Source organism: Periplaneta americana, chromosome 2, assembly GCF_040183065.1.
Source record: "Periplaneta americana isolate PAMFEO1 chromosome 2, P.americana_PAMFEO1_priV1, whole genome shotgun sequence".
In the NCBI taxonomy this organism is placed as follows: domain Eukaryota; kingdom Metazoa; phylum Arthropoda; class Insecta; order Blattodea; family Blattidae; genus Periplaneta; species Periplaneta americana.
Genome location: NC_091118.1, coordinates 174,759,871 through 174,782,208, shown reverse-complemented (window position 1 = coordinate 174,782,208; position 22,338 = coordinate 174,759,871). Strand labels below are relative to the sequence as shown.

General features: G+C 35.3%; 1 protein-coding gene across 1 annotated transcript in view; it reads left to right on the top strand.

The window, feature by feature from the left end:
* Positions 1 to 602: 602 nt before the first annotated feature.
* Positions 603 to 22,338, top strand: part of Oatp74D (Organic anion transporting polypeptide 74D) — a 905,484-nt gene continuing 883,748 nt past the window's right edge. The window contains exon 1 of the mRNA XM_069818960.1: positions 603 to 1,147. The gene's annotated coding sequence lies outside the window, so the exon portion shown is untranslated. The remainder of the gene's footprint in view (positions 1,148 to 22,338) is intronic.

The window sequence follows — 22,338 nt, the reverse complement described above, 5'->3', positions numbered from 1 at the left end:
TATCTTTCCTTCCATTCTTTCCTCTATCACGGATTAAATCCGTGCCACGCACTCATTTCAGGTTCCCTAATTTTATTTATCCTTCGTTTCCTTTTCTTTATTTTATTTTCGTTTGTTTTAATTTCTCATTGAAAATAAATTTTCTAGCTCATTCGCTCACTTTCTCTTTCTTTTTGTTATTTGCTTCGGTCTGCCTCTTGTACAGAACGATTACATATTTTTACGAAAGTTTGGTTGGTGCAATGTTTCGTTAAGATAATTAATTTCCTAGACAGGAAATAGCTCAGAGCCAAGTCTTCACACACACACGGAGAGAGAGAGAGAGAGAGGGAGCCCAGTACAGTTCACTAATTTTTCTCTGATGAATGACACTTTGAGAAGTCAATGAACCGAGAGCACCTCCATTCTCGTTGTGAATTTTCACGGGTATGATAATAAGCAATGGAGTATTTGGCAGAACACGCAAATAGAGCACTGGTAGTCATGCAATTAGAACTCCATTCACGGCTATACGTACGTCAAATATCGCTTATCACAGGCCACCGACTGCGTTGCGTAAATACCGTGTCTGGTTTAGTGACTTTTCGTGTTGCGATGTTGCTGCACGTGGTTCTGCTACGTCGTGTTTGGCTTCCGTGAGGGCAGAGATCGGGGGGGAAACGGCAGCTGGTATGCATTATTAGGTGGTGTGGGGAACGTTCTTTTCATGATATTTCAGAAGGGAGAATAAATCTAGTGTTCTGTGCAATCAATATTGCGTCTAATACGAATATCAAGTGAGTTCAATGTCGAATTGCTGCGGTAATGGTGAATTAGTCGGTGACAGTTTTGCCGACATCATTCGTAGTGTTGCTCATATACCGAAAACATTGCTACAGGAATATGTGAATGTAAACGGACTTGGTAATGTATCAAACACATTTCACTTATATCTGACTGTCGTAATTGTTGCTGGTGTCATTGTATTTGCGTTTAAATTGATCTTAACGTGGTGGTGCAATTTCATTGGCTGTTCGAGAGGATATACCGCTCAGGGCGGGAATGGTGTAGTGATAATTTCGTCGTCTGCTGAAGAAACAAATGGGCACGCCCCCCTGGAAGACTTGGATTACAGATCTTCTCTTTGAATTGAAAGAACATCGTTAAGGTCTGTGAGTCCATTCATTTTTATTAGCGTTTATGAATATTATGGCATACGAATGTACATTAATCACTCTTGTGCAAACTTAACCTATAATGTGTGATATTATAAATACTTAATATATAAGCACAATTTGAGATAACTGCAAAACAGCCTTCAGGAAGCCTACTCGTGTGTCTTTGCTTTGTGGAATTTTAAGATAAAATATTTATTAATACTCAATAGTTTTAAATTAAAAGCAAACATGAAAACAGGCAACTAAGATTAATAAAGATAAATGCTATTCCATGCTTGGTTGGAGATAATGATTATGATGATGATCATGATTGACTGAATAACTTTCAAGAAAAGTGAGCTACAACGTATTAATGATTAATGTTCTAACTTTTTCCCAATTTTATACCAGTTTATTTTTGTTTCTGTTGGTTTGCTTAGTTATTTTCCTACCTAGCCCTGATCTAATTTTTGTATATACAGGTTGTACCGAGTTTCAGTGCACGGTTTACTTTATGAGAAAAAGACAAAGACATAAATTGTTCATCTTTTTAATATCGTGACATTCATAGTAAATATTAAAATTTTAAGGAGATGGTATGAAAACATCGACATCGAAACTTTCCATACAATTTATTTGAAAAATATTTCATTAGAAGTATTGGTTCTATTTCATACAAAGAACCTCATGTCAAAATTTGTGTACCCAAATCCCTAAAACACTGTATATAGCCTATATTTTTTTACAAATCAGTATAATCAACAGACGTATTCATTAGTGCTGTGCAAATTTGTCATTTTATATTATGTTACAAATAACTAATAGCCTAACTGAACTTTACTGTTTAAAACATTTAGTACAATGCAGTCTTGAGGTGTTTAAAATATTATATATGTGCGTGAGTATGAATATGAAATCTGCTTAATTTTCAGAAAGAATAATCTTTATCAATGTTTACATAATTGGTAGCCTAATTAAAAATAAAGGTATTATATTATTATTTTTTGTTATTACTATTATCATCATCATCATCGTCATATAATCATCATTGTGAATAACTTTCAATAAGATATAAGAATGTTCTATTTTGTTTGTTGTTTGACCATGTCATCTGTGTCTTAAGGCAACTTGTTAAACACAAGCAACTTTATTTTTGTTTATTTAATCAATAAATATGTTTTGTTTCTTATACTGTTTTTATTTTGTTGTTTGATTGCTATTCCTTATTATTGTTTTATTATTTATTGTTTTCTCCTAATAAAGAACATGAATAGGCCTATACCATATAAAAATACACACTATAATGACGGGTCAGGTGTGAGTTATGTTACACGAGTCACGTAACAGCTACTGAAATATTCAACGGGTAGAACAGTTTATTTTTCGAGTAATTGTGATGTGTTAGGTTTTCATCACATTATTAACATAAACGTTAACTTCACATACTGATGACTTGGCTTTACGTTATGTTATTCTTCATATATGAAAATGTGCTTGATGAAAGTTAACAAGGCTCTGTAATCAAGTTTATAGTACATAATTTCATCGGCAGCGGTTCTAGGGGACAGGCCTATATTTTGGATGCGGTTCAAACAGAAATGTGGAGTTTCTTGCTGTATTTTATAACAAATAGATTATAAATACATTAAGAATTAGTTTCAATGTCCTTTCTGTTCTATTTCCATTTTATCAATTCAAGGAAAGGTTTATTTTTAGCGAAGAAAGAAAAGTTTTTTATTTTACTTTTTTATACTAGGTGAACAGTATAGAGCAGAACAGGTTTCACGGCCGGCTGGCTATGCGCGCGGAGGTGGGGGATTCAAGGCCATGCGAGGTCGTGAAACCTGTTCTGCTCTATACTGTTCACCCAGTATTTGGTGAATCCTAGTCTCCCAGTAAACTGTTACTAAATTTTATAATATATTTTATGCTCGACCATGCCGAAATGTAGTAATTATACACCTGGTAGTAGTCCTTTAATCACCTCATTAAAGTACACCTATTCATTATAATTCACTTGTTTAGCCAATGAGAAATCACCATTGTACCATTATGAAACCGCAAGTATTGATTATTCTCGGATATGCAATCGAAAGACAATTAGCGAAAAGTCACGGAGGCTGGAAATCCAATACTGTCGCAGAAAGTTATGTTCTGTTACTATAATAATTAGCCTTAATTGTAAATAATATTCAAATAAATTCAATTTGTCATCTCGTTTTTCAATTCTAAATCAATTTCCAGGTTATATCAAGATTAATGTTCATGTTATTCTCTAGATTATATCAAGGTCAATTACTTTCGTGCCTCAGAAAAAATCAATACTTTCGCGTCTGCGCACATCTCACAATTCAGGTCAGTTCCGCTCCTCACTTATATAAACATAACATGAATAGTTATGAATAATTTCAAGTTAGAAATATGGTCGAGCATAAAAAGTCGTATGAAACTTGCCTATATGGTAATTAAGACGCTCGTATGAAAATTATGAAACGAGCGCAAGCGAGTTTCATAAACAAACATACTCGCGTCTTAATTACTACCATTATAGGCTCGTTGCATAATGTACTATTATATTATATTATGTAGGATCCTTAATCTTTCTTACGAATTTATCGGTATTTCATACTTTCTGGTGAATTCCGTCACTGCTTAATTAAACTGTGAAATAAATATATAAATATTGTGCATTTGGTCTATAGATTTTGCGTAAGTTAAATCAAATCACAAAAGTATCCTTACGGAACAATGAGACAGTGCAGTAAGAGACACAATCACTGCAGACGCAAGGTGTAAAAGTGACGAACGGTAGAATAGGAAACTAATAGTGAACAAGTAATTTTACTGTGTATAGAAAGTTACTCAGACAGGGAGGACAACCATGCAATGGAATGAAATTGAATTTCGGGAGGCGGGCACTACGACCCAGCACTTCTCACGATCTATTACGCTAACTCCCAAGCTAGCCTCAGGAAGTCTTCGGGGTCTCTCCTCCGTAAAAAAGAAAAAAAAAAAAGACTTAAGCTGGGTGCATTCCCAAACCCATATCGGCTGACTACTAGAAGTGGGTAAAAAAAAAGTTAAAACAGTTTCTTTTTAAATTGTTTCACAATTGAATAACCTGTTCCAAGAGTGTTACACTGCTCCAGTGATCACTTCAACGTTCCACATGGTTCCAAGAGATAAACAGTTCAATTTCTAAACAACTTCCCTGTCCTTTGCTGTCTGCGAAGACCACGTGTAGCGCTATCATCGACCTCCAATCGAAAGTAGAAGTATCGATGTTCCACACTGCCTTCGTGCAACAGTAGCCTATGTAGGACAGCGTAATTTAATTATACGAATCAATTTCCCTAATAAATGTGCTATTAATTATTATTAGCCGCCCATTGATGGAGAATATGTTCATGGTGCCCAAACACAGTGTTAATTATTAATATACTGCGAAAATATTATCGCCTAATGTCTTATCGTTATTAAACTCTCCTAAGGTTATATGCGTTATTTTTACTAAAATCGATTCATTTTGAATTGTACAGGGTCATCATTTTATTTTTACTTCAGTTTTTATTGTACCTGAGTTTTTTAATGTACTTCACTCCCACCCCTCCTATTAATAAAGTTCAACCGTCCTGCACACAGATCCAAGACTGCATATACAGTCATAGTAGCCTTACGGTCATAGTAAACACTACGTTCCAAAAATATGTTCGCGTTTTCCAGTGACGAAAGAGCTTTCAATATTGAATCATTTTCGCACAGGTACTGTCGTCCATTTGCCTACGTCGTATCCCGGTTTCCCCCACCTGCTTTTATTCGCCAGCTAGTGGCTGGGCTGTCGTCTTAGCTCTTTTGTGAGAACATTAATTTCTGTTAGGAATTGGACGTCTACGTAATATTATACAACTGTTTAAAACAACTTAAATAAAAGGGCCTCGTTAAGTAATTAACTGTCACGTGATTTCCTCCCTTTCTACGACCCTACGACATAACCACTTGGACGGACAGTAGATAGTATGTCTGAGTAATTTTATCTTTTCGGATCGGGCAGAAGTGAAGATTGAATTTACAGTATGTAAGGTACTATTTTATAGAATAGGTACAGAATTATTTCAACATGAGTTACTAGTTACAAGGACGAAACTGGTAATTTGGTACAGTAGTCTATAGTGCTATAATATGCACATTAGAACTGAAGCCTGTATCGAAATGAAGGGCCACCATTTTCAAAAATGTGTTTAAATATCCATTAACTTCATTCTCTATATTGTACGGTATAATTTACACTGCATAATGAATACGTCCACATGGACAGCTCAGTTCGTGAGTAAAAACACTCATTGTTAATACTATGCTGTATTTTGATTAAACAAAAACCTAGTGAAAATGATCAAACTCCAAATCGCGATATTTCCTGGTTTACGTAAATGGATGAACTACTTTTCTTCCCTCCTATACCTGGCAAAGTGATTTGTTTGTATATTACGCCAGTATCATCGAACTCCGGTCGTGGAAGGGAGTAGCAAACGGTGTTGATCCAAATGTATAGCCAGGTTAATATTAAAAATGTTAGTAAAAATAAAATGATGTCCCTGTAGTTATTTACTCTACTTTTTAACAGTAACCTACGAAAAATGACTTTCGTCGTCATAATACATTGAACAGCTGATTTAAAGACGATTCAAGGGCTTTGAAACATGTTCTTGAATCAGATGAGAAGTTGACACAGTTGGAACAGTTGGTACTGATGTTGTAAACATATTCTTATGAAACTGTTTCTTTGAAATTGTTATTTTGGAACAGCTTCGTTCATGAAACAGTTACAGTTGAAACTGTTTCTTAAAAAGAACAGTTTATCCCATCTCTACTGACTACACTAACTCTCTGCGTACTCAGATTTCGGGTTACGAGCAGGCTACCCCAGTCGTCCCTAGGCCAGCCCCCTCCGTTCGTCGCCGGCCTGCGTTCGAGAAATGCTATGGAATGGTGACAGAATGAAAAGATATTGACGGAATGATGTAGATGCCTAATATGGGGAAACAGGAGAACCGCGAGGAAAACACCAACTGCGGCCTTGTCCGCCACTGTGGGTTTTTCATTGAAAAATCCCAGGCCTGACAAGGACTCGAGCTCGGACCGTTTGTGTGACAGGCGAAGGTCTGACCACTCAACCACCGCAGGGGTCTTACTGGGTGTAGACAATTACACAAACAGAAAGGACAACCATACATATATGAGCGCTTACTCGGAATGGTTTATCGAGTAGCCGAGATTCAAATGGGCCACTCTTACCTAGGAGAACTTTGCCCTATAAGGGACACATGACTTTTTTCATTTCTTATTCTTAAATCAAATACCTTGCTTGCTCTTTATGTTATAATATACAGTATGTGCATGTTTCTTCTAGGCCTGCTTATATTTTTATGAAATTTTAACAACATAACTCTAACCAAAGAATTCCGTCGGAATATGTATTATACAGTATGTCTTTCTCGTGTTAAATTTTACTGTACCTGGTTAACATGTTTCGGCCTGCTATTGGCCTTCTTCAGAATTGGTTGTTGCTGGTCTTGGCGCCTTTTGTTTTGTTTCCTGTGGGGGTGTGTTTGTGTAGTGTAATGTGGAGTCAAAGAGTGTGTGTGTTCTGAAATTGAATTGTGTGTTGAGAATTTCATTTGGATGTGTTTTTTGTATCTTTGTTCTAGTGTGTTTAGTTTATGGCTTTTGGTTGGATGTGTAGAATTTCCATATCTGTGTTGATGTCTCTTTAGGTGTGGTTAGCATTTGTGATGTGTTCTGCATATGTGGAAGTGTTTTGTAATTTTGTTATGGCTGTGATGTGTTCTTTGTAACGTGTTTGAAATGATCTGCCTGTCTGTCCTATGTAGAAGTTGTTGCAGGTGTTACATTTGAGTCTGTATACGCCTGTGTGGTTGTATTTATTTGTTTGTGTTGTTTGTGTGTTGAGATGTTTTTGTGGAGTATTATTTGTTCTGTATGCGATGTTGTAATTTAATTTCTTGAATGAGGTTGCAATCTTGTGTGTGTTTGTGTTTTCGTGTTTCTCAAAGTGAGAGTCCAAGTTTCACAACCATACAAAACAACCGGTAATATAACATTGTTTTATAAATTCTAACTTTCAGCTTTTATGAGAACAGACTGGATGACAAAGCTTCTCAACTGAATAATAACAGGCGTTTTCCATATTTATCCTGCGTTTAATTTTCTCGCGAGTGTCATTTATATTTGTTACTGTTGCTCCAAGATATTTGAATTTTTCCACCTCTTCAAAGGATAAATTTTCAATTTTTATATTTCCATTTCGTACATTATTCTGGTCACGAGACATAATCATACTTTGGTTTTTCGGGATTTACTTCCAACCCTGTCTCTTTACTTGCTTCAAGTAAAATTCCCGTGTTTTCCCTAATAGTTTGTGGATTTTCTCCTTACCTATTCACGTCATCCGCATAGACAAGCAGCTGATGTAACCCGTTCAGTTCCAAACCCTCTTTGTTATCCTGGACTTTCCTAATGACGTACTAGAAATAGTTATTTAAATAGTGAATGCCGGATTGGTTCTCATATTTCGTAAAGTCTGTATCCCGACTGATTGTACTTGGTGGATTGAAGGATAGATGGCAGCAGTCAAATTTATCAACAACAATGTACCTCTCCAGACAATCGACAATTATGAAATGTTCTCGAATTTAAAACGATTATAAATGAAAGCTAATAGCAAAGAAAAAAAAAAGGATTTGGAATTCTGGGCCATGAGACCTAGTCCTGCCGGGCTGAGCTTGAATGGCTCGCCTGTCAGCTTCGGATTCACGATTGCCATCCAGACCGTCAGTCGGACTTTGAAAAATAATCGCATATAGGGCGCACAACGGACCTCTGTGAGCCTAATTCGTTCCTCTTCCGGCCCATGAACGCCAAACCACACCAAAGCCGTGACTTGAATTTCTTAAGTGAGAATAGCGACGTGTATTAACCATTTGACTAGTGACACGCCACTTCAATTTGGTATCAAATGAAAAACAGAGATAAAAGTTGACGATCAATATGTCTGGAGCTGTTTTGCCATTCCTGTTATCTCTTATCGGTTTGTAGAAATTCACTCATTCATCCTGTAATCCTCTGACTGTACTGATCCTGTTTAATAACAGTAGAATATGAACATACGGCGTTATGGAAGCGAGGTTTACATATCAAGGACGTAATCCGCTTTCTGTGGCATGGGAATTTGGTTTCAAAACTTCAAAAAGCTACTTTTCGCAGTGTAACAATGTGACGAATTTTTAATAGATCTACTTAAACCGTGTTTTACAATTCAATACATAGTGGCTTTTCTCGAAAATAGTAGTAATATTTTCCTTTCCTGCAGGACATTTATTTATATCCTTGTGTAACTCGGTTCTATTGCAAGTTCATTTGGTACAGTGCAATATTTGTATCTGAAACGTATTGAATCTTTTTTTTTGTCCAATACCAGCAGATTGTCATTCGACATTTCTGGTCTCTCCTGGCAATGGCTTATCTGCAATCTACTTCTGAGGTTAGGGTGCCTGGTCTCAATGAATGGTTTCTTCCGAGGTTTTCCCCAGCCGTGGGACTGAAGCCGGATGGTCTCTGGCGAGTCCTTCATTTCCCCCTTTGATTTGATTACCTGGTTGGGTTTTTCCGAGGTTTTCCCCAACCAAAAGGCAAATGCCGGGTAATCTTTTGGGAATCCTCGGACCTCACCTCAGAAAATTACTACATTGTACATTGTTAAACTGTAAAAATTGTAAAATGTTGTAAAAATTGTAATTGTAATATTATACAATTTTGACTTATTCCACATCTTAAAGCTTCATTGCTCATGTAAGATCGATGGAAGATAATAAATGAATGAATGAATGAATGAATGAATGAATGAATGAATGAATGAATGGAAGGCGGAGTTACACTACCCTGATAATATGACAGGATGGCTATGAATATGTGGTGCCAGGAGAGATCTTAAATCTAAACTTAACCCAACTTCCAGATTTGTACGAACATAGAAATAATTCCCATTAAGGAAAAAATCCTGTGTTCTAATCGAATCCGGGAGCTCATGAAGTGTAGCCATAAGCTCTGACCACTAGACCATGAGACTGGTCCCTCAAATAAGTATACTCGTAAATACATGTATTATGACAGTTATTTTCCAGGTATAAGAAAATTTAATGTATATTAAGGGACCGTCTATATACAGGGTGAGTCAAAAGTCAGGAACCATTCATCTAATGTCGCTCAGAGTTCTGCCAATCGGCACTCAAGAGGATTGGGGAAAACCCAGACCTCGCAACGTCAAATCTGTTCACTGACGAGGCGTACTCTTGTGTAAACTGTGAGGCAATACACAGAACTGGCGACTGTGAAGTGACACCAATCCCAATTGGACAGATGCGTCCAATATATACATGGCTCTTCTCACACTTTTATACCGAAGTGAAATTTGGAAATTTCGACAGGAAGACAAGAAAAAGATACACTAAGCTGAAATTTAATAAGGACCGCAGGGTATGTATGAACGAAACGTAGAAATGTTAGAAGAATTAAGAGTAGAGTTTTCAGAGCACATAATCCAAAAGTACAGAAACAACTAGCTCCAACACGTTTGAAGACTTGATAATATAAAAGTCTAATTTGTGATGGTTGAAGAAGAAGGCTGGCACAAGGACGTTCAATTATATAATAATAGCACCTAATTTTTCAGTAAATTAAAATAATATCTCTAATAATTTGGCTTCTAGGCGATATTTCCTTCCGTTCACTCATCATTTTCGATCATCTACATAGCATCGGCTTGTTGTTTGGTATAATAATGCCATGTCGAAGATATGATTGATATTTAATAGTCATATACAGACCCTGTTAGTACATAATGGTACTAGTCTATTGGAACGACATTTCGTTAAACGGATTTAAGTGCATTTCCAGGAAATTCCATTCCGTGTTGTTGATATAATGGTTCCTGAGAACTATAAACGCCTCCAGTTAGGAGAGATATCCTAATGACAGTCTAAAATGGAACATCGTGGAATGTCATTAAAAAGACATTGGCTACAGGGCAGTAATCACGTATTTATTGAGATTCCTCATGGAGTTTACTGCCGGATGATTTTAATAGCCTATCTCTACAACCGTCCAGGCGCGACTGAATATATATTGACTGCAAGGCTACAGATTCGGAAACAAAATTTCAGGAAGTAAGTAGAAGTTATGAATAGGTTAATAAAATTAACAACCTCAATAAAGTGAATGAGACCATTAGAAAACGTCGGCAAAAGCTATGTCAAGAAATATTTCAAAGCAACATTTTAGTTTGAAATAGAGAAGAGAGAGACGGACAGAAATAATAGCTGACGGGCAGGACATCATATTATCACAGTCTACTATATACAGTCACGAAGCTTGAGTTTTGAGGGTGCTAGAAACAATAGACTGTGACGATACTATTTTGCATTGCCTGTAATGAGGCGATATTAGCGATCCTAGTGGTGAGAAACTACCTAATGTTTGCATATTTACTACGTATTGAGCTTCGCGACTGTATATACTAGACTGTGATATTATATTCATCACTTTTCTTCTGGTGAAGCAGTTTCCAAATTTCCAGCAGGGATTGCAGAGACTGAGGATTTGCAGAGGACTGTTGATCTTCTGAAAAGTTCTGTCATGCAATGCTTCAGTAAGAACCTGAAATAAGGAACATTTTTATGTCTGATTTAGGTACCTGATAAGGTTTCTCGACAGCATTGCCATGGTGACGAATAAGACAAAGTTTCTGTGTGGTGAAGCACATATGGGATATTGAGGTTCCCTTTGGTTCTTTGAAATGATTAAAGTTAAACTTGAATTAGGGTTTTTTACTTTTTATCAATTTTAAATTTCAATTGGCTTTTTTTTAAGAACAGAGAGTCCATTGATAGCAAAGCAATTTTAGCCTGTTTTAGAAAAAAGTTGTCCTTCGTTAATATTATTCAGTAAATATATTCGTTTATTTCTATGAGATACATTATATGATATCTTTACTCCCACACAATTATCTGTTTCTATACTATATTTTAGGAAAAAATTTCCTTTCGTCACCGAGGATCGAACTCAGGACCTTTAGACCTACGTGCTAGATGCTCTTACCAACTGACTTATGCCGGGGATCTCCTAAATAATAATACAGTATATTCGTTTATATTAATTTAAAGTATTGCTAAGATTGCAATTAATCGCCTCTAAATGTAAGAGGCTATTGAATAACCTATTGAATGCAGACAAATGTTACACTTAATTGAAGTCTTATACATAGAACCGTGTTTTATAGTGAATATTACACTTTTACTACGTAATACTACTTTCGACCAATAAAACGGTACGAAACGACGTGTTTCGATCGGCCATGGCTACTTATCTTACTATTTTTATCTCCTCCCTAGAACTTGTTTTTTTATCAATTCCCTAGTATTTGTTTCTTTGTTTGCCAACATTGTACTTCCAATAATTATACCTTTTAAAATTATTCATGTTTATTTCATCATTTTTAACTAAAATTTTTCCATCATCTTTTTTATATTATTTAGGTTATGATATAGCTTAATTATGCTGTATGAGATTATGGATAGTCACGTATCAGAAGTTGTTTAATATCTACATATATAATTTAAATTGGTAATGAAAATTGCGGGAAAATGGCTGAACGGGTTTTAATGAATGACCCCTAATTTTGAAGCTTGGCATCCAAGGATGTGCGTAAAAATAGTAGGCGTAGTTTTCAGAGAAATGCCAATTTTTCTGCATAATTTTTCTATTTTTCAAAATCCATCTGTTTTTTTTTTTTTTTAGAAATAATAGCTTTTGAGAATAAAACAAAACACACACACACTACAATAAACAATATCACACGAAGGCCATGACCTGCAGAATTGCTGACATATTTAGAGCTCAGATCGTGGTTCGTTAGCCACAAGCTCAGATTCTTTTATATCATAATGCCAATATGCCGCTCTTGATTTGTGTAATGTTTTATTCTGTATATTGGTAATTAAAAATTCCAAGACTTACTAAAAAGATTTTACAGTTCTAATTCATATGTAATTTTCTGTGTACAGCTGTGTATTGGGTATTAAAAACTACAAAACTTAAGAATGTTGATGACATTATTGCCATTAAAAATGAAATATTATTATAGCTAATGCCATTGTGAGAATATTTGTCACTAATAACATTATACATATTAATGCTATATTGATAATATGAAAGTGAAACCTTTTGGGATTATATAAGTAGACGTAGAGAATATCTTAAATTAGATCTTCATTTATGTATTTTACTGAGTAACGGCTTTATACTATATAAACCTATATGTTACTGAAAACTACGAAACTTACGTAAGATAATATTTTTCCATATTTTCTTCGGCCATCGTTTGCCTTCTGTCTGTTAGAATATTCTTATAATTGAAAAACGATCTTTCAACTTCACACGAAGTAACTGGAGCGTATTTCAGATGAGGAATGTTACTCAGGACAATGTTCTCAGGGAGCTGCACATACTCACCTTTATGTATTTTGCATACAGTGGAAAAAGTTGTGTATCCTGGGTTCTTTTTCAATACATCATTAAATTTGACTGAAACACACTCACCGATTACTCCCGACACAACACTCAGTTTATTGTTGCATCTTCCACTATCGACATAGTTTCATGGAGGGACAGTCCAGAAGTTTCCAGCTTTTTAATAGTGTTCGAAATCCAACTGAAGTGACTTGTGATGTATGCCATCGATGAAGTTACCTACAATCTTGAAAGTCTCACGCACAGATGGTGCATTTTCAGGAAAGAATGTTTCCACCACCGACTTCATTGCCTCGAAATATTCCTTAAAGAAGTTCACAGCTTCTATCCACGTCCCCCATCTAGTAATCACAGGCTGTGGAGGTAAAGACACACCAGAAAACAGTTTCTTGTAGCTCTGCATACGGTAGGGAGGTTTTTGGAACTGTTTTTTGTTGCTGATATTGAACGATTCATTTCAGGAAATGTATTTCTTATGGTCTCAGCCACTCCGTGTGCCAAACATGTGAACCATATTGGGGTAAAACACAGACAGGACACCTGTAGCTTTTAGCATATAAGACGCAGCATCTGAGTGAAGCACCAGCATCTTTTCTTCGTTAATCCCTAACTCCTTAAGTCTGTTGTTGACGAATCGAGAAATTATAGCATGATTTGTTTGTTCCAGTGGTTTGCAATAAATTAAATAAGGCTTGAACGGAGTCTCTGGATCCAATTTACCTGCGACGAGATTTACGATAAAACGACCCGAGGCATCGATTGTCTCATCAACGACAACCCATACGTAGGAATCACCAAGTTCAGCTGTAATCGTTTCCATTGTGTCAGTGTAGCACGAGTTCAAATATTTTTTCCGGAGTGTTGATTCATCCGGAATACTGAAGTCGCAATATTTGCTTAGAAATGTCTTGTCAGTCCAAGTTTATACCATAGTATGTTTCCAGCAACCATTGCCATGCACAAATATTTATTAAATTCACTGGTAGAAGACGAAGAAGGTTCCTGCATCACTTGTATTAGAACTTATTTTTTCGACGGAGTACTTTTTTATTTCTCATATGAAGTTTAGTTTTTAAATGGTGTTGTAATTGTGACTTCATGGAACACCCAATGCGTTTGTTACACATTTTGCACAGCACGGTTTTACCGTCATTAGTAAAGACATCGTAAATTGAAATCCAATCTTTTAACTTGGATGCGACTGACACCAAAGCAGTAATCTAGCTACCTGATGTCACAATAAGTTTCTCAAGAAACCTGAAAGAACTACTGTTTTCTTTCAGAGCAACTGATTGTAGGTGTTAGTGTCAAACGGTCATATCCACAAGGTAATTTTCCTTTGTCCTTCACCGCGGTAGCAATACAGTAAGTCAGTGACCCACCCTTCGCATTGGTGTTTTGTTCCTACTTTATGTTGCTTCTTACGGGATATACAAACTGTTAGCATGACAAAGGGATGTCCATTTTTTGCCAGAATATATTATTTTAAATTATTAAATTATTTTTATGCATTACAGACGAAGGGAAGTTTTATAGGCCTAAACAAATTTCAAGCATATAATTTATGAATTAAGTCGAGGGAAAATCAGTGAAAAAAATGTATATTCTTTCAAAATATGCAATATCCTTAAAATATGTAATAAATGCCTAAATATTTATTAGGCACCAAAATATGTAAAAATATGTAATTTAAAATTTCTGACTAATGAACCCTTTTGTATGATTCGCCGACATTTTATCTCTTCTTATAGCTACATAATATAGGAACAGAATTATGTAATTACATAAAATCCGGGATCTACTGATTATGATAGGGTTTGGAAACAGAAGACGTAAATTACACAAAAAAGATATACACACTTCTTAATGAAACTCATCCAAATCGGCAGATAATTCCTCAGTCAATTCTAATTTTTTTGTTAAAACATCTTATTTTGTGCGAGATCGTGCGTATTTGCTTGGTTTCCGCACAAAACTAATCCGCGGAAAGAAAAAAATTCCACATTCAGTATTCCCAACCTAACACACATAACAATTTCCCTCTTCTTACCGCTTAAGTGACATATTGATTTTACTGCTTTAGGCTTTTAACATATTATTTTTAGAGACGTTCAATATAGTAATAATTATAAATTGGAAACTTACCACTGCAATTCCACCTAAATTGTACTGTTAATTATTGTTTTTAAATATTTGCAAAAATTAAGTAAACTCTAAATCATTACATAACCTTACCGTTTGTTTTAAGTTCGCATTTATAGACTGGGGGAAAAAAAGACAGACGTATATCACGGCCTGCTGGAGTATAGTAAACACAGAAAACATTTTAAAGCAACAATGTTGAAGATAGATATTTTGTTTTGCAAATTTGCCGTCATTGAACAGAAACCAAGATGGAGATTTCATTGCAACTAATTAGAAATTCCTCTTTCAACGATCTTCGCACAAAATAATGTACGATACACGAGCGGTATGTTTTCTTTCAATTCTCGGAAATTAAAAGAGCTCAACTACGTTTCGATTTTTCAAACTTTTCCTCGAACATGAAAACTTCAACATACCGCTCTTGTAACGCATATTACTATTATGTTAACTTCATAAGAAACAACAAAATGTATATCAACAATTAAATTGTGACCATAGTAACCATAACTACATTGCTTCTGTATAAAACAAATGAAGTCTTGTTTAGCGACAAAATTTTCTATACAATATTTCTTTCTAAATGTAACGTTTGATGTCTCCGTTCTTTTTGTTAAAATGCCTGACTCAATTTTAATTGAAATTATGCGTTGGTTTTGAAAAACTCTGTACATCATTCTCCTTAAGGTCATGCCTTTGCACTGAACTGTAAAGACGGGAAGGGACAATGAGGAGTCAAACATTACAGTACTTCATATAGGTTATACACGGGCAAATCGATCAATCGTCTACAACAAATGAATAATGAAGCAAAGGCCGTCATTTGTCACGTGTGAGAAACAGGCGAAATTAATGACTTTTCGCGCTTATGCATTCAAAGATTGTATAAAATCTATACCAGGGTCGGAATATAACGGGTAAAGGTCATATAAAATGTGCCGCGGTTATTACGTTACTTTTAATATCGAACTCAAAAATGTTTCATACGCCATTATAATTTATGGAGCTCGAATTTATAAATAAACTGAAATAATCAAATGCACGTAGATACAAAAAACATGTCATGAAACATTCGCTATAAATGTGCATTTACAATTGAGGCGTTCAGAATTCAACATGATTAACTCCTTTTCCAAAGATTTCGAAATATTCAAGGTTGAAGTTAAATACACACAATTAATTCTGTGATATAGTCAAGAAGAATACTGCATTCTGTGGGCTTTTTACTGAACTATGGAGTTCATAACTTTGACCACTGAAAATATGGTTAGTACATTGCTAACTTAGAAACTCTGAAATAACCAAAAGTGGAGTTAATCATGTTGACTTCTGAACGCCTCAATTATTGAAGAGATTATTCAAAGAAGAGACCAACTCGTCATTTTAAAATTTCACAGGAGGAACAAAAAACGGAATGTCACAATATCAAATACCGACACGAAGTTAATTTGTAACATCATATTATATTTAAAGCACTTAAAGGTAAGTGAATACCATAATTTAATTAAGATTGACATATCATTTAGTTTTAATATACATGCTTTGTATTATTTGCTACATGTTCATGAAATTATGGTATTCACTTAATTTTAATCCTTGTTTTCTCCGTTTTTAAGATAAGGCTCTTGGCCCACTATGGCTCTGAACCCTTCATATGATATAATTTTATTTTTTTCTGTGACTGCTTGAAAAGGGTTTAATTTTAATTTATAATAACAGAATTGGGTCCTTCTGCTACAATAACACTATTTTGAAAACAAGATTTCTCTAAAGTGTTTATTATTAATATAATTTGAACGCAAAACAAATTCAAAGATATTACATTAAGTAACTTCAAACAGACGAGACGTCATACTAAGAAAACTGAAACTCCAAACTACAAAATATACCATATTGTGAACTTACCCCTGTACTGAGTTACGTAAATTAATGAAATTAATAATAATCTTATGAATCGAAACTAGCAGAAGAAAGACCAACTGTAAATGACTGGGCCGTTCTTCTACATGGTTGATCTGGTTTATTGACATTGCCGGCTTTGAACCAGCGGCCTTTATAGGGTCTTACACGCGCAGGATGCTCTGTTCATCAGCCATTGTAATAAATAAAAGCCAGTAGATGTGTGGGTGAAGTAGAGTGGGGTGATTGAGTTTATTCCGGTGTAAATCTAATTTGGTGAATTGCGCTTTTGTTTTGTAGGAGATTAGGAAGTGACAGACTGAAATATCGTATTATTACAATGAGGTCCCAAAAGCAGTAATTGGGTCCTTCGGCTACCAACCAAGATATTCATGACTACGTGTTTCCTGCTGGAATTATAATTATCCCTTTTTCTTCTGACCAGATACACCTTCTGAAGAAGTACAATAAAATGAAAAAAAAAGTGACTTTTTTTAAAAAATTTCTAGTTGGGCCCATTTTCGAGTTGCTGCTTCAATTTATATAATTGAAGCTGTCAGAAGCAAAGGGGTGTAAGTACACTTAAGTTACTTTCGAGAAAATGCGATTAAAAGTTTCTCTCTCTCTCTCTCTCTCTATGAAGGCAGGAGGGGAACATCTCTGTGCACCAGTCGCGGAATGATCTCGTAAATAAAGCAACTATAAACAAACCAAATATAAAAAGAGCATACTTAATGAATGGAGGAAAGGAACCGGAACTGGCTCAGTTGCCTCGTGAGTGATACTTTATCAGTGTCACTTATGAGGTTCCAACATGTCTTCTGACAGTTAACTAAACAACTGAATGAACATAGTGGTATATTGTAGTGATAATATTAGTAGTATTTCATTTAACAACACTTTCAACTGCAGAGGTTAATCAGGGTTGAAATTCAATACGGGCGAGAAGTGATTGACGGATTTTACCTAGAGCCCCCTATCTACGTAAATCTACGACCCGAGCCTCGCAGCTATGCTTCCCGTCTGGCGAAAGCCATGATAAGAATTTTACCGCCATTTAAAACACATCGCACTCTCGGATCCAAGAACCACCATAGAAACCCGAGACCACGAAGAACAAAGTAATGAATTTAAAATTGATAGTTCATATGAGTAATAATGATCAGCTTGCAGTTATTGCCGTATAAAAGTATATAAATGTATTAACTTATAAATAATACGCACATTTGTAATAGAAAAGAGCTGTTCGTTGGTAAGGAGAAGTACTCGAGGATGTACAGTACAGTATTGCAAACGCGGAACACCTTTGTTAAACCACACACGGCGTGGCGACCTTGTCATCGTTTACTTCCGCACAAGATAGTAACATAATAGCATAGCTAGAGCAATATGCGTTAATGTTTCCGTTGACACAAGTCGCTTGGAAGTGTTGGAGTTACGGATTTTTTTTTCACGATGCTTTTTACGACGTCATGCATTTTTCAGGTTAAATATTCATGGACATTATAAAGGTAGCCAGGTGTAAGTGCCTGTTTATATTCTGTTTATCTTTAATTTTAATGTGATTATGATCATACACTATATAAATGATTTTAGGCTTTGATAGTGTTTAACTCGAAGTGAAATTTTTTAGTTTTTGTACCGCGTCATAGTTGTAGAAATATCCAACATTTCGAATCTACATATCGCCTTAACCATCAATAATAAGTGGAAATGTTAAACATCAGAAAATAGTGTACTGTATTCGTTGCTGGCTGCTCGGTTCAAACAGACGAAATTCAGCAGTAATACTTTCGCATTTGCCAAAGATTAAATTTCTGCAAAGTGAAGTCTCCTGGAACAGAGAAATAGTCCATCGCTGTGGAGTAACGGCTAGCATGCCCGGGTTCAAATCCTGATTGAGACAAGTTACCTAGTGGAGGTTTTTTCCGGCTTCCCCCCTCCCAACCCATTAAAAGCAAATGTTGGGTAACTTCCGGCGCTGGACCCTGGGCTCATTTCTCTGGCATTATCACCTTCAGTTGCTAGATAATTATAGCAGGTGATTAAGCGTCGTAAAGTAACAAATTAAAACAGAGAATAAAATTATTAAATTGAAACATGTTCAGCAAAGTACTACAGGCCTATCTACAATGCACGTTTTATCTGAGGAATTCTTTGTGTGGAATCCACAAATCAAGTTTATTTACATCGTCACCTGTCTTCGACGTAGTGAAATTACGTATACTTCTAACTTCACAGGGGCCAGCCGTAGTTCATCCAGTTAGATTAGGGACAAGCTTTCCGATTACATATTACAGTTTGTGTACTGTACCCAGTAAGTTACATGTATGTATGTATGTATGTATGTATGTATGTATGTATGTATGTATTTTTTTCTATTTTAGTTGGTTATTTAAGGACGCTGTATCAACTACTAGGTTATTTAGCGTCGATGAGATTGGTGATAGCAAGATAATATTTGGCGAGATGAGGCCGAGGATTCGCCATAGATTACCTTGCATTCACATTACTGTTGGGGAAAACCTCGGAAAAAACCCAACCAGGTAATCAGCCCAAGCGGGGATCGAACCCGCGCCCGAACGCAACTTCAGACCGGCAGGCACAAGCGCCTTAACCGACTAAGCCATGCCGGTGGCTCTCTGTGTGTGTGTGTGTGTGTGTGTGTGTGTGTGTGTGTGTGTGTGTGTGTGTGTGTGTGTGTGTGTGTGTGCGTGTGTGTGTCTGTATGTATGTATGTATGTATGTATGTATGTATGTATGCATGCATGCATGTATGTATATATGTGTGTATGTATGTATGTAAACATATTTGAATAAGGAGTTGTTACAATTTATTTTGTTTCCTTTTAAGTAACTAATTTTTAATACGACATAGCTATATGCCAACATTTTCCTAATCCAGGATAACACGTCACGCTTATTAATCACTTTAATAGCTTATAACGATTAAACTACACATTTCCGGTCACAGATTCCTTATGACAAATTGTTCTTTCTGACTCGCTGTACCATCACTAGAAATTTGTGACATAGTCAAGCGAACATTCCATATAAAGGGACTATATTCCGAGTATAATGACTTTTTCCTTGTGAGTGTAATTAAGAAAAAATAATAATGGGCAGAACATTTGAATTAATTAATTATGAGTGTTTTTACATTTTACATGTTCAGGGTATGCCTCAATGGGAATACAAAGAAATTAACTTCGATTGTAGATATGTGCTATGGTGATGAATTCACAAGGAATATATATATTACATTGAGAAACTTTGCTTTTTTGAAACCACTGGTTTGTCGTTTGATGTTTTCAAGGATGATCACATGTGACAGCACATTATAAGAAGAAAATGTAGATAACGACACAATAATTAGATAGCATGTTTAAATTAGCCTATAACTTTTTGGACACTTAATGAATGGCATTCATTTGCAAAATAAAACAGGTTTTTCGTTCTCTTTCTTTTAGTAAACATTACAGCTTAAAACTAAATTAGTTGAGGTAGGTTATTTATCAGAACACTAAAATGCGATATCTGCAGAATGTTACGGTAATTTCCATATTTTTTCAGACCCCTAACAACATTATGGACCCAGTCGTAGCTCAGTCAGCTGACGGCTTTTCGCCAAAGGAACCGAGGTTCGATTCCCGGAGGCTACTGTGAGATTTGTGGTGGACAAAACGGCTGCGGAGCGGGTTTTCTACGAGTACTGCAGTTCCTGCTGCGAATTCGTTTCCACCATGAGTCCATTATCAACATATCATCACACTGTCGTCTTTGAATAGCATGTGTACTTGAAGAGTACGTCAATAAAGAATTAAATTACATTGCATTTCCAAGGCATTATGTTTTTTATACCTTGTAGCTCTTGTCCCACTGAAAGAATTGTACAGGATGTTTCAGTGACTTTGTTCCACACTTTTAAGGGCGGTAGAAGCCCCTAGACACTGTTACCTAACCTAGAGGTGATCAATATGAACAATTTTAATAAAGGAACCCATGTCCGGAAGTACTCCGTTTGGTAGTTACGAACCTTGGCTAGGCTAGTCAAAGTAGCCAGCTAGCATCGAACTCAAGGCTATTTATCTAAAGTTCTGTTGAATTCTCTGTTCCTGAAAGCGTTGGCGAATTATCATAGGCAGCGTTGGCATCATAAATGATATTTTGATTAATAAAACCTTGTAACTTTTCTTCCATGTGATTTTCTCTAAAAAATAAACTCTTTTTTTTAAATAAACAGTACATTACATTACAATCGACCAACACTTACGATGGAATAAACATATTACATATTTATGCAATAGATTACGTAAAACAATTTATATCTTTGTTACACTTCGGTCATATTTACCAGTTAATATTTTACGTCTCATTTATTTAGCTTTATTTCAATCCATTCTCCAATATGGAATTTTAAGATAGGGAAATGCTTGCAATTCTAATCTCACTCCACTAATACTTATTCAGAAAAGAATAATTAAAGTATGCCTTAATAAACCAATTGATTATTCATCCGAGCTTTTGTTCACTGATTTTAATGTTTTGAAAATTAAACAGATTTATTATATTGCCTTATTAAACTTCATACATAAAAATCATAATAAATTCAAATTGTATCATCATAAATATGGAACTAAAAGATCCGATTTTATAAGACTAGAGGAACCAAAGTGTTTCACAAGCACAGCTCTTAGCCATGGTGCCTACTTTGGTCCAAGGTTATATAATAAAATAATTGAAAAATACCCAAATTTGGAAAATTTTGGTATCAGAAATTTAAAAAATAGCGTTAGGAATTTAATTGTTAAAGAATATATGTTGATTTAATATGTGTATGTATTTGTATGATTTAAATTGTTAAAATTGAAATTGTATTTTTAAACTAAATTTATTCTTATAATTTTTTTCTTGACCCGCTTTGTGTCAAATAATTATCTTTGTTTGTGTTAAATATGTGTTTAGATAACTCCCTGAGCACGAGTTTTTATTCCTTCAGGGAAGAATTAAGACTGTATTTTTGTACAACATTGAGAATATTCTATGATGCTAATGAACAAGTACTCATATCTCAGGATATTAATTTTAGGGCCCATGAGAATATTCTATGATGCTAATGAACAAGCACTCATGTCTCAGGATATTAATTTTAGGGCCCATGTTTGTTAGAGTTTTTTTTTCTTGTTTTGATGAATACTGCCACCTCTCACAATATTGAATGCTCTCTTTTTTAAATGAAAATTACATTGAATATCTTCTATGATGTTGAACGTGTGCTAATATGTCGAAAGATATTAATTTTGGGACCCATGTTTATTAGGATTTTTTTCTTGTTTTGATGAATACTACCACATCTCAGAATATTGATTGCTCTTGTTTTTTTAATTAAAACACATTAAGTATTTCCTATGGTGTTGATGAATAAATACTCATATCTGGGAAGATATTAATTGTAAGACCCATGTTTATTAGTTTTTTTCCTTGTTTTGATGAATACTGCCATCTCTCAGAGCACAGATAACTCAACCTAGGTATTGCCTGGAGAGGGGAGGTAGTATAG